Genomic DNA, 15,379 nt, shown 5'->3' with positions numbered 1-15,379 from the left:
CTTCCTCTTATCATCTTCATCTTCTTTTTTTTCTTTCTTTTCTTTCTCTTTCAATATCTCTCTCTCTCTCCCTGTTTCTCTTTGTCTATCAGTACCAAATCTGTTTAATTTAATTGCATTGAATTAACTTAACACAAAATCAATCAGAAAACCTAATGAATTACTGGTTTACCCCCTCGAGCAAATTAAATTAACATAAGAAACAAAAGCAAACAGAAATGATTAGATTTTGTTTCTCATTGAATCACTTGATTAACTCTCGTTAATCAGATTTATTTCAAGATGTATCAGATCAATTTAATCAAGTTAAAGCAATAAAATAATAATAATTGAAGATAAATCATTTGATCAACAAATAAACATCACATAGAGAGAGAGAGAGAGACAAGAAATCATGAGATTAAAATAATCTTTTACCTGTAAATTGAATCTCATCTATTAATAGATTAGTGAATTAGTCTTAAAGAAAGTTAAAATAACTCAAATTGATTGTGATAATTACGTTAATCAGATCAATAGTAAAATTAATCTCATGTTTAATATTTCCCATTCATTAACCAAATGTCAGTGATTAAAATATTATAATCTAGAGTCATTATGATTAAACTATAAGCGGATATTAACGTGCTGACCATTAGTTGATTCTGTGGTTTGTTATTATCATAATGATAATATTTCTGGTTGAGTTAAAACCTTTTGTTATTATTATTATATGTTATCATCTAAAAACGAGCCTTTAAAAACATGTTGTTGGTCATTTGTCACAATTGATGACCATTTATTCAGAATTGAAAACCTTTTCCTCCTTTTCATCATTCTCATCATTTCTCATCCTTCATCTTCTCCTCCCTCCATCATCCTCCTCATCATTTGTACAAAATAAATGACCTTATCTCCTCCTCTTCCGATTCTTTAAACGCTGTTATTAATAATATCAAGCAAATTCCCTGGACATTAAACTCCCTGTTATTTTATCTCGAAAACAACAATGACCAATATGATAAATGTACACAAATTATTAGTTATAATTTATTGATTACAATAAGTTATCAATGATAATTAAATCACTATAATTACAACAATCAAGTGATTGTAATTTTACCAAATCAATTACATGTTGATTCTGATTCATGTTATTTGTTATCATTTATTTTTCTGGTTCGATAAGTTTTTTTTACTTCGGTTCAATCGTATACTTTTTGTTTTGTTTTTTTTGTTGAAAAAACTACAAAATGATGATGAAGATGAAGATGAAGATGAAGATGAAGATAATTATTATCAATTTGTTGTTAATACGCTATTGTCAAAACAAGGATTAAGGTCAATTATCATTTGAAGATGATGATGATTTTTTTACTTTGATTCTGCTGATAACAATGATGATAACATTTAAATGGTTCAATGCCTTTTCAATGGTTCTGTCAATCAAATGTCCCACTAGATTAGATCATTTTAATCCCGAAACAATTATGATTTAGTAACCATAGAGGAGACGGATCATTGTAATCAGATTTAGAGAGGAGCAAAATTTACTTACAGATTAAGATTAGTTAACAGAATCAACTTAATCTTGATCAACATGATTTACGAAAAAGTTTATCAATAAATCCAAGTGATCAGATTAAGCTTGACCTCTTCACCCTTCACCTGGTCATCCTTATATTACAAATGGTCACCTTGTCTTTATATTGATTAATAGTAATAAACAATTTATCAACAATCAAGTGGATCATAAATTGATTACATACAATTTGATTGTTCAACTAATGATATTAATACAAATAATACAAAAATCATTTGACTTTACAAAGTTTCATCAAAATTACAATCTAATTATTAGCTGTTAACATTTAATTAACTCCTAATGATGATTATAAGAAAACCCAAATTATAAGATGAAAATCAACAGAATCATTTAATTGTTAACCTGATTTTCAAGATAATCATGATAATCATTATTAAATTAAAAACCGCACTGACACTAAACTAGTAACTATTAACAATTAATTTACCCTTAAGCAGATTGTTAATGACGTTTGTCTAAATTAATTAACTTGACACTAACTAGAAATTAACATTATTGCAACAGCAACAATTTAATCAGTTAATCATTTCTTTTATTGTTTTTTTTTTGCTTCTTCTGTATTTAAAATTAATTGCTGGTTATCATTTAATGATTTTAATAATAGTTAAATGATTAAATCTTTTGACAACATTTTCATCGTTAAGCAAGTTAGTTAATTATAATGTTGATGATAAAGATAATTATGATTAGTATTATGGCAGAGAAATGATTAATGATTATGAATTACAATTAAATTTGATAATAATTTTTGTTTCTCTTTAAATAATAATAATAATAATTAAATTACTTTTAAATGAATGGAAAAGGTTAATTGTAAATACGATTAATTAATTATGATCGGTTTGTTTTCGTTTGCCTTTTAAAAATATAATAATAATCAATCGTATTAATTAACAACAAGAGAAAACAAAAAGTTACAATCAACTAAATCATTAATTAATTACTAATCAAGGATCAAGAGAAATAATTGTGTCAGGGAATCGAGGGAACTAATTAAGAAATCAAATCAATAAATATTATTATCAATTATCGATAATTATTGAAGAAAAAGTTTTAATAACTTTTGTTGATTGTTTCGTTGTTGTTGATTGCTGATTGTTGTCAAAGATAAATGCTATCATCGTTTTTGCATATTAACCCTTGCGATGAGGATAATAATAATAATAATAATCGCCAGTTGATTGTCAACTGATTGTTAATCATGATTAGATTAATGATGAGACTTTATTATTAGAATTGAAACAAACCTGACAAAAGGGAAACTGTGATCTCTTTTATTGTATTTCCACAAGGTTATCACTTTTTTCTGGGTTAAAATAATCAATCTTTTCCTTTATCATCTAACCTTTACTGTTTTCGACATATTTTCCTTTTTTTCTATTATTTCATTCAGCCCAATCATCATTATCATCATCATCATCATCATGTTGATAATAATCATCCAGAAGACATGGTACATCATCATTATTATTATCATCATCATCATCAACAAGATCATCAATATTATGTTTATCATCATTATCCCAAAATAAGATTAACGAGTTTTTTTTGCTTCTCTTCATCTTCTAATATTGAGAAACTTTTATTTTCTTGTGTTAGAGTTACAGAAACGTTATTATTAACTAATCATAATGATGATCATCATGATCATCATGATAATCACAACTTTTGAAAGGATGAAGATGAGGATGAGGATGAGAAAAGTGTTTAATAAATGACTTGTTATTGTATTAATGGTATCATAACATTTCATTAATCAAATAGATGATCATCTTAATATACTCAAGTTAATTGTTTCACTTTAACTTTACAACGAGTCATTAATCGTGATAGAAAATTGTAATTTAAATAATATCAATTCAATTTTTTATTCGCAATCATGTAATTTGTTTTTAATTGTTATTCTCATTCATTTTGGTTGATTGTTGTTTGTTATATTATTGTTATTGTATAAACAATCAAAGGAAATTTCATTTCAATGAGTAAATTTAGTGATTTAGTTGATTTAATTTTCGCCTCTTGATTTGATTCCGTTTTTGCTGTTTGGTTAATTGTTTAATTACACCAAACTTGAGACAATTAATCATCTTCTTTAATTAAGTTTAACTCATTACGTTTCGGAAACTTTTCAAGTTTCACTCTCATTTAAATTTTTCTGCTCTTTCTCTTAAACTAATTAACTAATTCTAATTGTTTGCTAAAAGTTACGAAATCTCAGTTAAATATTGTTATTAATTTCATTATCAACATGATGAATGATAGCTGTCAACATGGAAGATGCTTGTTAACAAAAAAAACTTGAGACGATGATGAAGATGAGAGACTTAATCATCTTCATGAAGACATGAAAAAAAAAGTTACTAAGATTATATAATATAAAAAAAACAGGTAAATCAGGAACCATGACCAGGTAAGAAAAGGTGTTCAACCGATCAACCAGTAATGCTAATGATAAGTGTTGATGATAACAATATTAACTATGATAATTTTCATGCTAATTTCACATTATCTGAAGTTTGAGAGGAGCAATTGGAAGCACAATTAACAAAACAAATCATCTAATTGTTACTTCAATTGAAAAAAAAAATTATTTAAAGTTAACAATAAATCATTATACAAGTAAAACGAATCAGTTAATTAGCTGGAAAGCAAAAATCAAGTTGATCATGTTGATTATGGAATCGAGATGAAGATTTTGATCATTTTTTGGTGGTCTTAATGTTACCACCCTGATTGTAGCTGGGTGAATAGGTAGAAAGGTGAAAGATGATGATGATGATGATGATGATAATGATGAAGAGAGAGAGAGAGAGAGAGAGAGAGAGAGAGAGAGAGAGAGAGAGCATAAAGTGATCAATCAAAAATGACAGAAGCAATCATAGAATCAAGAAATACAAGATGATCAAATGGTCATCCATTATAATCGATAACAATCAATAATAATAGACTCTGGTCAGTTTTGGTCAGTACATGATGATGATGAAGGATGAAGATGATGAGTAAAACTTTTATCTTCTTCCTCTTGTTACTATGAAAAAATTTTGACAATAAAGAGTAAAACTTTGTATACAATTATTATTACATTATAATTTAATGATTATCCTTAAATTGTAACAATTGATTGTCATTTTAACTTTATTTTTTTCCCTGTGGTTTAGATTGAGTTTACAATTGTAATTGTAATTGTAATTTCAAATTATCATTTGATGATCGCTCATAATTATTGTTAAATTTGTTTCCCTCCTACAACCTCATCCATCTTATCATCTTTATCATCCTTCTCCTTTTTATCTTCAACATCCTTGACCAAACCCATTAACTCATTCATCATCATCATCATCATCATTGTAACCGATTTAGATTCAATTTTAATTGTTACAATCGCGAGAAAACAAATTACAATTATCCCTCCAAACGTATCAACCAATTTGATTTTTCCTCAGCGACAATTCAATTAACATCAGAACAAGTAAAAAGAAATAGATAATAACAAATAATTACTATTATCCTTTAATTATGATTACCTGTAATTGTTGTTTACGATGTTGATGATTATAATTATTTCGTTGATTGAAATTCTTGATGATTAAATTCCTAATTCAATCAACTAATAAATCAACATTTTCTTTGTGAAAAAAAGTTCATTCAAACATTAAAGAAATTTGAAAATTAAAGTTAATCCACTGATTTGAGTAAACAATAAACATCCAAGCAATTTGATTACAATTAACTAACAACAACAGCAACACACTAATAATATAACACAATCAAGAGTTAAATTGTTGACTATTAAAGGTAAAAAAAAATTTCCTATTTGATAGTTTTTCCTAATGTTAATTTAACCATAAAATTTATTGATCATTGTTGATGTTATGTTGTTATTCAAATTGATCATTGATGTATTAACATCAACACCACATCATTAACAACAACAACAACAACAATCAACATGATGATGTTGATTATCAAAGCAAATTAATTCACAATTTAAGTAATAACAGAGGAAGTACCAGTCAAGAATGCTGAGAAAAAGATGCACTCACAGGAAGATGAGGATGATAATCATCATCTTTACATAATTATCTCTTTCTATGGACAGGAAGAGGAAAAAGTTCTCAATGTAAAAGTCCAATGTTAAATTCCTTGAATAACTTAACACAAGAAAATGAGAAAAAAAAGTTAATTTAATCAAGGAATTTAATCTCTATCCCAATGAACTTCAGAATCGTTTTCACCATGAGATTCATTGTGATGAATTCATGATGTGAATGAAAAATCAAACCATAATCAGAATAAAGTAATCAGAGAATTTTTCTTTTCCAAGATTCTTCTTATCCTTTAACCTTATCTAGTGTTGCGCGATACCGATAGAAAGTATTGATTGAACGTATCGGTATTGTTAGGCAAAGTATCGATAATATTTTCAATACTTAATATTGAAAAATATCGAAAAGTATCAACAATACCGTGGGTATTGAACAGTATTGCTAATATTTTTTGATTTTTTCTGATTCTATTTGGTGAAATTTCTACATATTCTCAATTTTTCATTTTTCTGAGTCAAAAATTCACTTTCAGTGCCTGGAAAAAGTACTCGATACCGTTCACAAAAGTATCGAGTAATATCGAAAACGAAAGTATCGATAATATTACTCGTTAAAAAAGTATCAGCGCAACACTACCTTATCCTTATTGAACATCAACAATTAACAACAATTAACTTTCATCTTCCAAGTTTGATCTGGTCTGAGTCATCTTGATTCTTAATCCTCCTCAACCTAAGATGTGATCCCATTCTACAGGGCGATTACGTTAAATTAACAGATTTGTTTTCGGAATAACTTAAGAATGGCGAGTCGTTGACAAGATCAGATCGCAGTTATGGACTTGGGAGACCATGGGAATTTGTTTGACATCAAGTTCGAAACTGACCTTTTGGTAGGCCAAAAGTCCATGAATCGCTAGGCCAAAATTATCTGGTAAAATTTTGCGAAATATTTTGCTCTTTTTAAAGCCAGAAAAAAATGATTTCCGTTCTCAAAGCGAAATTCGGACGGACTTTTGGCCTACCGAAAGGTCAGTTTCGGCTTTGATGTCAAACAAATTCCTATGGTCTCCCAAGTCCATATCTGCGATCTGATCTTGTCAACGATGCGCCATTCTCAAGTTATTCCGAAAACAAATCTGTTAATTTAACGTAATCGCCCTGTATATGATGTTAAGCTGTATCTCATTTTTTTGATGAATGGATTAATGAATTAATTATGTATTATTTTTATTATTATTATCCTTAGGCTGGAAAAGTAAATGCATCACAATGCAAAAAGGTGGTCCAATTACACGATTTGTCGGGATGCACAAGGACAGCGAATGTTGTGTCAATCTCTACTGGAACAGGTAGAAGAGTATGAAAAACTTGACAAAGAAACATTTCCCTATCACGAAAATGCAGGGACCTTAATCTTGAAGTAGCGGCAAAGAATATTGAAATTAGTCAATTAAACGAACAAGTTAATCGACTTTCAACTCGTGAAACAGCACTAACCGTTGAAGTAAGCCGACTAGATCGACACTGGGCCAGGCCTATTCTTCATGCTGCTGGTCGTTTAGAGGAAGTTGATTTTCCTTATGTTTAACCTGTTTTTCCGGCTGTTTCATCCTGTAGTTTTCCAGTTGAAAATTACGATAACCATGTTAACGTCCCTTGGACTCCAATAAGAGATTATTATGTGGAGACTTATCAGCAACTTTTGCAATCTCCTACCATGGGACCATTCTTTAAACAGGCCATTGGTATATTTGTTCAGAAATATCACAAACGACCAAGCACCGTAGATGACGATGAGATAAAAAAGGTTTACCAATTTATGGACCAAATCTTTGCTAGCAGCCAGCCAGATAGAAGCGTATCGATAGTTTCTTGTGATGATGATGATGATATTTTAGAAGAGGATAATAGTTTAACTCGACCGGTGGATTTTGTCGTTGAACGCCTGTGATTGGTCTAACATTTTCCGGGTCTCTGGGTTAAAATGCACCTGAAAGCAATAATTTCAAAAATGTTGAATGAATATTAAAACTTTAATCCTTTTTTCTTTAACTGTTCAGGGAGAGTGTGTTTTTATTGATACAATGTATTACATTAATACAATAGGTGACGAAGGTGATCATGATCAGAAGATCTTGATCACCTTCTAGAACTTTCTAATAATCGTAAATCAATAGTTTCAATTAATATTTAAAATATCATTATCATCATTTCATTATCTTGCATGTTATCACGATAGTTGATAATAACAATCATAAATATCAGACTGCGATCAAGGTCAGTATTGATCGGTCGCAGTCTGATTGACATTTTTTGTTACATTACCCTCCGCTCTAAGTCGAAAGGTCTCTCTTTCGATAACATTACAATTGTGACTAAAATTCTAATAATATAATATTGCAATTAAAGGTTCAAACGTGCAAGTAATTTTTAACAACAAAGTTTAAGGTGAAAATAAAGAATCGATTCCGTAATTCTGAGGCCCCATTGAAGTTGATTCCCGTCTAGTCTTAGGCCAAGTTAAAAGTGATACAATCTGTTCATTCCAACGAGGTGCAGTTGGTTGAATGTTGATAGGAGGTATAATCGTGGTAGGTCGACTTCTATATGTCACTATGCGTTTTGCACATTGACAACCAACGCAGAAGCAGGTAAGCATCGAAAACATGATGATTATTGTACTGAATGAGTACTGGACCGTCGGATTTTCCCATTGTTTCCTCATGAATTGATATGGATTGGAGTAAAGTTCCATGTTGATTGGTTTTAATCCAAAATCAATCGGACTGTTATCTAAGATGAAATTTATCTTCATCGTTTCGGTGTCGAATACATTTTTCTTGATGAAAGTTACAGAGTAATTCTTGCGTCCAATGGAAAAAGGTGTATCAACATCCAATCGAAACGGATAATCAGGGCATTTGCGTGTGATATTCAACAAGGTGATATTATGACCAAAACAATAAATGTGGTTTTCTTTCGCTATTCTTTTTATCTGTGGTTCCATCCGTTCGTATTGTTCGGAGCATCCAGTCAATGTCCATCGTAATTGTGTTTCATTAATACAGTTGTCCAAATCTGGAGCCAAGACCAAATTGTCGGAGTCGAAATACTGTTCATTTAAAGGGCAAACCCGTTGACCATTGAGTATAACCGTTTTTGCACCGTTGTAATTACTCTGACAGTAATTAGTACCATTCCGAGCGATTAAAACAAACGGTTCGGCTCTATATAGTTTGAGCTTTGGATCAATAGTCTGAGCTCTGAAGTTCAATTTCAATCTTTTATCCTTTTCATTCTGAGTAAATTCACACTCAAAATCCGTGACTGCGTCTATTGGACAGGATTCGTTACAAGCCAAAGTGAAGTTAAAGATTCGAAGAAAATTCACATGTAAATGCCGAAGATATACATCTTTTCGGTTAATTCCAAACGGAGTTTATCTGTCGTTAATTTACTGATTACCTTCGAGGTCATCAAATTAACTAGAGGTGAGTATTCAAAGAAGTTTTTCAACCTCTTACGTGTGACTATTAATTCATCTATTACTTAGTTTGTATTGAAGGTTAGATTAGTAATTGCTTCTTTAAGGATAACATCGTTGTCCCAGGCCTTGTCGAGCTCCTTCCATATCCCGTCTATTTGAGATTTTTGATCCTTGTTGGTCATTAAGTTATAAGAGGGGAGAACTTGACTAACACCAAATCCAATTAAAGAAGAAATTCCAATTATAGCAGTTGTACCTAATAGCACGAACCTTTTTGATTTTTTGATACGTTGACGACATATTTGTGATAAAGGTTGATAAATGTTTTCGTTGACAGCAGATTCACAAAGATTTTGCGCAGTTTTCTTTAAGTTAGCCATATCTTCTTCTACTGTTGGTTCATGTACTATTGGAGGGTTAACTTTATACCTTGTTGCCGAATCAGTTGATGCTGGAGAGCCATAGAACGCCGCTACATCGGATGTTCCTGTTGATGGACACGATATTGGTGGGCATGCAACTGAGGGGCACGACATTGAAGGGCAGTTACACTTTGCTTGTCTTTCTTGTTCAAACCTAGGACGATAGGGCATTGGAGGTGCCACAAATTCTTTTGGTAAATATGTTTCTTCCGGTAGCGGAGGTGACGATGATGGCGATGATGGTGATGATTCGGGGTAATTAGGATCAAAAGAAAGTGTTATATTGTCGTTTTGTCTTTTCGTACGTATTTCGAATCGTGGACAAGGACTTTTAATGAGGACCTCATGATTCATGTGCCCGTTGATAATGTGTTTTGGATATTCTCTCCAGAGAATGAAAGGTGCTGGATCAAATTCCATTGAGGGTGAAGCCAAACATAGAATAAGAAAAATTAAGAGTGATTTAATTGATAACCATCCAGTGGTGGTCAACAGTGTTTTCCTTTTTCTATTAATATTTAGTTTATTCGAATTAAATTTCGTTCCATCGATTTTCCTTCCCATTTGATCTTCATTGATTTTCTTTTGCTCATCCGAAGGTTCGTTGAAAACTTTGAGTTTACTAAGATGTGCTGGTCTGACTTTACCTGCACTATCTTTTATCTTGTAAGCTGCATCATTTATTCTTTTTTCAACAATAAAAGGTCCTCGAAAATTCGGTGAAAATTTACTCTCTTTCAACTCGGTTTTAAGAGTAACCTTTTCTCCATCCTCCAGATGTTTAAAGTTGGAGTCTTTATCATGCTGAAGCTTTTGTGAATCTTTAGCAGCAGCTGAAAAATTGGTGGCCATTGCTCTTATATTTGGCCACTCGTTTTCGAGAAATGATACGTAACTGTTGAGAGTGTGAGGCTCTCTCTTGAGTCCTATTGACAAATCAACAGGTAACGTTGGCTCTCGTCCATAAATTAGATAAAAAGGAGAGGCTCTGGTACTCGAATTATTAGCACTATTGTAAGCGAAGGTGATCATCGGTAGGACCAGGTCCCATTTATTTTGCCGTTGAACATAGTGAGTAATCATTCGACACAAGGTATGATTGGTTTTCTCAGTTAAACCATTAGTCTGTGGGTGATAAGGTGAAGTTAAATAATGATCAGTTGAAAAGAAATAATTAACTTCTTTCACAATTTTTGAGGTAAAGTTTGTTCCTCGATCACTGATTATAATCTTCGGGCATCCATGTCTGGACATGATTTGTTCGATTAAGAATCGAGCGATAGTCGAAGCTAATTGATTGTTTACGGCTCGTGTTTCTGCCCATCGAGTGAAATAATCTGTTGCTACTATTATATATTCTCGTCGATTAGAACAAGGTAATCGACCAACCATATCTATTCCAATTTTTTCGGAGGGTCTTGCGGCAGCAATAGATTGAAGAGGAGCCTGAAGAGGTGCTGATCCTTTATTATTTAATTGACAAACAGCACAGCGTCGAACATAATCATTAATATGATTTACCATTTTCTGCCAATAGTATTTTGCCGTAATCTTTTCATATGTTCGTTGAAAACCAATGTGACCAGATAGAATATCGTCGTGATTAGCACGAATAATTTGCGTTCGTAATTTCTCCGGCACGACAATGTTCCATGATGTTTCGTATGGTTTTTTAACAATTCTGAACAATATTCCTTCATTTATTTTATATTTATCCAGAACTTTCCTGTTCATTGTAACTCGATTCTCAATTTCAGTTTTTAATCGCCTGATGTGTGGATCTTCATCTTGAGCTATTCTCATCTGATTATCTGCTTCATTCGATTGATTATTCAGAAAAACGAATAATCTTTCATCATCATCAAGTTTATTTTCAACTATATCTAATTCATTCGGATACCTTGAGAGAGCATCGCAATCTTGATGATGTTTCCCTGATTTATAGATAATTTTAAAATCAAATTCTTGCAGAAGTAATGAGTATCTAAGCAATCTTGGTGGTAACTTTTTCTTGGAGGTGAGAAAACATAAACTGCAGTGATCGGTCACTACTTCGAATTTAATTCCCTCCAGATAAGGTCTAAATTTCTCAATCGCGTAAACGATTGCACAACATTCTTTATCACTTATCGCATAGTTCAATTCAGGTCCTCTGAGTAATCGACTTGCGTAAGCTACTGGTTTCCATTGATTATCATGTTCCTGTAAAAGAATCGCACCGACTCCGTAATGACAAGCATCACATCTCAGTTGCGTTATTAGTTTCGGATCATAGTGAACTAAAAGCGGTGGATTAGTTAATTTGGATTTCAATTCTTGAAAAGCATCATCTTGTTCTTTTCCCCAATTAAAACCAATTTCTTTTCTTGTTAAGTTAGTCAATGGTTTAGCCGTAATTGCGAAACCCTCAATGAATCTTCGAAAGTAAGAGCAGAGAGCAACGAATGCCCTTACGTCAGTTAAATTAGCTGGAAGAGGGTAATTCTTAATTGCGGTCAGTTTGTTTTCATCGGGATACTGACCCTCTTTTGTTATCTTGTGGCCTAAATATAAGATCTCTGATTTACCGAAAAAACACTTGGATGGTTTAAGGGTAAGTGAAGCATCTGATAGCCTCATCAATACTAAATCTAAGTGTATTAAATGTTCCTCGAATGTTTTGGAAAAAATGATAACATCATCAATGTAAACTAATACACAATTATATTTCAAACCCGAAATCACTCGATCCATTAACCTTTGAAAAGTGGCAGGAGCGCAAGTCAGTCCAAAGGGCATCACAACAAATTCAAACAAACCATCTTGTGTGATGAAAGCCGTTTTCTCTTGATCAACTGGATCCATTGCAATTTGATAATATCCACTTTTCAAATCTAACAAAGTGAAATATTTAGCTCCTTGTAAGCAATCCAAAGCTAATTGGATATCGGGTAATGGGTAAACATCTTTTTTTGTTACCGAATTCAACCTTCGATAATCGACACAGAATCTCTTCTCTCCCGCCTTCTTGTCAACCATCACGATGGGTGAGGCCCATGGAGAGTTTGATGGAACCACGAAACCATCATCAATTAATTCATCAATCATTTTCGTGGCTAATTCCCGTTTCAATGCCGATAATCGGTATGGTGGTTGATGAATCGGAGGATGATCTCCCGTGTTAATTTGATGTTTAACCATTTGAGTTTTCCCAATTTTTTCCCCAGAGAAAGAGAAACAATTGCGATGAGCGATTAACAATTGTTGAACTTTCTCTTTCTCAATATGCTCAAGACCAGAATCCAAATTAAATTGTTCCTCTTTACGAGGGACATTAACCATAGTCAGTTGTCCCTCTTCATCACTTTCCGAGTCCCAAATGTCAGGCAGTGATTCATCTGATGATGAATCATCACCATTATTTGTCTCTCTAGAAATTACTACAGTTTTATTGGAACAATTTATTTCAAGCGAAGCAATTCTCGCTATGTCTTGTCCTATTAGAATTTCTATTCCTGCAGGTAAATAATCGACAACCATTACAGTTGATTGGATTTTAATTATCTCTGAATGTGAATCGATAAGAGTGAAAGTTAATGTAATTTGTCCTGATGGTTTTAATGGCAAATTACTCGCTGTGTCTGTCCTTGGACCTTGATATGATTCAATCGAGACATGAAGTCGATTAACTATTTCTCTTGTTATTATAGTCACGTCAGACCCAGTATCAACTAGAGCAGAAAAATCGATATCATTAATTTTAACCTTCATAAAAATTAGATTATTATCATCGATTGAATTGAATAAGTTTTGAAGGACAGAATTTCTCAGAACCATCGAGACAACCTTGGGTCGTGACCAGTTATTATTAGGATTTTTATAACCAGACGTTGAAGGGTAATTTGTTTCATTTTCTTTTCTCTTCTTTTCTTCATCTCTTTTCTGGATAAACATTGGTATTTTTTATGACCAGGTTTATTGCAATAATGACAAATTATACTTTTTCGATCCGATGAGTTTGATGTACCTTTTGGCAATAAGTTAACTACCGAAGATAATTTATCACCAATTAACTCAACTTGTTTCTTTAAATCATTAAATCCTTGTTGCCACCCCAATTGTTGCCTTTCATTACTTACAATCTGATTTCGTTTATATGTATTTTCAGCCACATTAGCTCGTCTTAGTAAATCTGAAACTGTTTCCATTTCGAATTGGTCTAAATGTTGTGATATCGCTGGCCACATTCCCCTTATCGCAATTCTTATATTTTTCTTCTCATTCATCTCAGATTCATATCTTCTACATAAATCTTTCATTTTGAGAATATAATTTGCAACGGGTTGATCAGCCTCTTGACGATAATCAAATATCTTCTGTTCTAACATAGTTCGATAATCTGATCTGCATAAATCTCTAACCATCATCTTCTTTAATGTAAGATAATCTTTTGGTCTCGATTTCACACTAGGAGATGCATAACAAGCATACCAACTTCTTGCTGTTCCTTGCAAATACATTGGTAATCGTGTTAATTTAGTCTCATCATCCCAGCCGGCAGCATCTGATTCAAATTCATAATTTTCAAACCAATCAACTAAATCTTCACCGTAATCGTAGCTCAACGCGTTGATATTATTCAAATTGGCAACGGGTATTGAAGCAACTATTGAACCAGTTGTTTTCTTACCTTTTGTCTCTTTGATTTCCACTTTATCACCTTCCATTTTATGCTTAATGTAAGTCAAGGATAGCTTCTTCGAATTCAGGAATAATGGATTCAAAACAATTTAAGTTATTAGTATCTTCTTTTGGTTTATCGATTAGCTCAATAGTAATTCTTTTGGGTGTACAATTTTTCCAACTTATTTGAATACAGGGTTTTTTATCACTCTGATCATTTTTATTCATTTGTTACAATTTATTTTAATTTTAGTTTTTCCAATCGTGTACCTTTAATTACCTTAAACGGATGTGGTTGCGAATGATTAATTGTTGCTTTGTTTAATTCAGGTTTAATTGGGTCCGAAAGGTAAAGAGAGTTGATTGAATAAGTTATGTACTCAGCAATTTCTCTTGGTGATTTATTTTGTATAACAGGGAATGGCCGTTTATGATGTTGTTGTTGATATTTGTTAGATGCCCTGAGGAAAATTGCAGCTCGTTTATCTGCCTCTGCGAATAATGATTGAGATTGTTCTAATCTTGATGAATTGCCTTTCTCTTTTTCGTGAAGATTTCTTGTTTTTACTGCCGATAGAAAAACCTCTCTTATCCGCTTTTCTAATTGTCTTAAATGCTTCAATGCTTGTTGGCTTCTATTCTTATCATTTCGATATGATTTATAATTGAACTTTCTCTTTTGGTTCTTGGTTAATCCTTTTGGACAATAAGATTGGGGATCTGAGTTATTCAGGTTTGAAAATTAACAATTAGAAAGGAAATTAAAGTAAAAACATGCAGAGGAGAAATAAACGAATAAAATGATTCGACTTCACTCCCAACTTGCTCTGTAAGCTGTTAGAGGAGTGTTGTCGATAACTTACCGAATTCCATTTCCATTTCGAATCAAATTCACAGGAAACTTATTGAGCTATCAATAATACTAGGATAATTCACTATCCTGGTAACCTCGCCAATTGAAAGCAATAATTTCAAAAATGTTGAATGAATATTAAAACTTTAATCCTTTTTTCTTTAACTGTTCAGGGAGAGTGTGTTTTTATTGATACAATGTATTACATTAATACAATAGGTGACGAAGGTGATCATGATCAGAAGATCTTGATCACCTTCTAGAACTTTCTAATAATCGTAAATCAATAGTTTCAATTAATATTTAAAATATCATTATCATC

This window comes from Panonychus citri, unplaced genomic scaffold, assembly GCF_014898815.1.
Source record: "Panonychus citri isolate SS breed McGregor unplaced genomic scaffold, ASM1489881v1 Contig00140, whole genome shotgun sequence".
Lineage (NCBI taxonomy): Eukaryota > Metazoa > Arthropoda > Arachnida > Trombidiformes > Tetranychidae > Panonychus > Panonychus citri.
Note: the sequence above shows the minus strand (reverse complement) of the source record.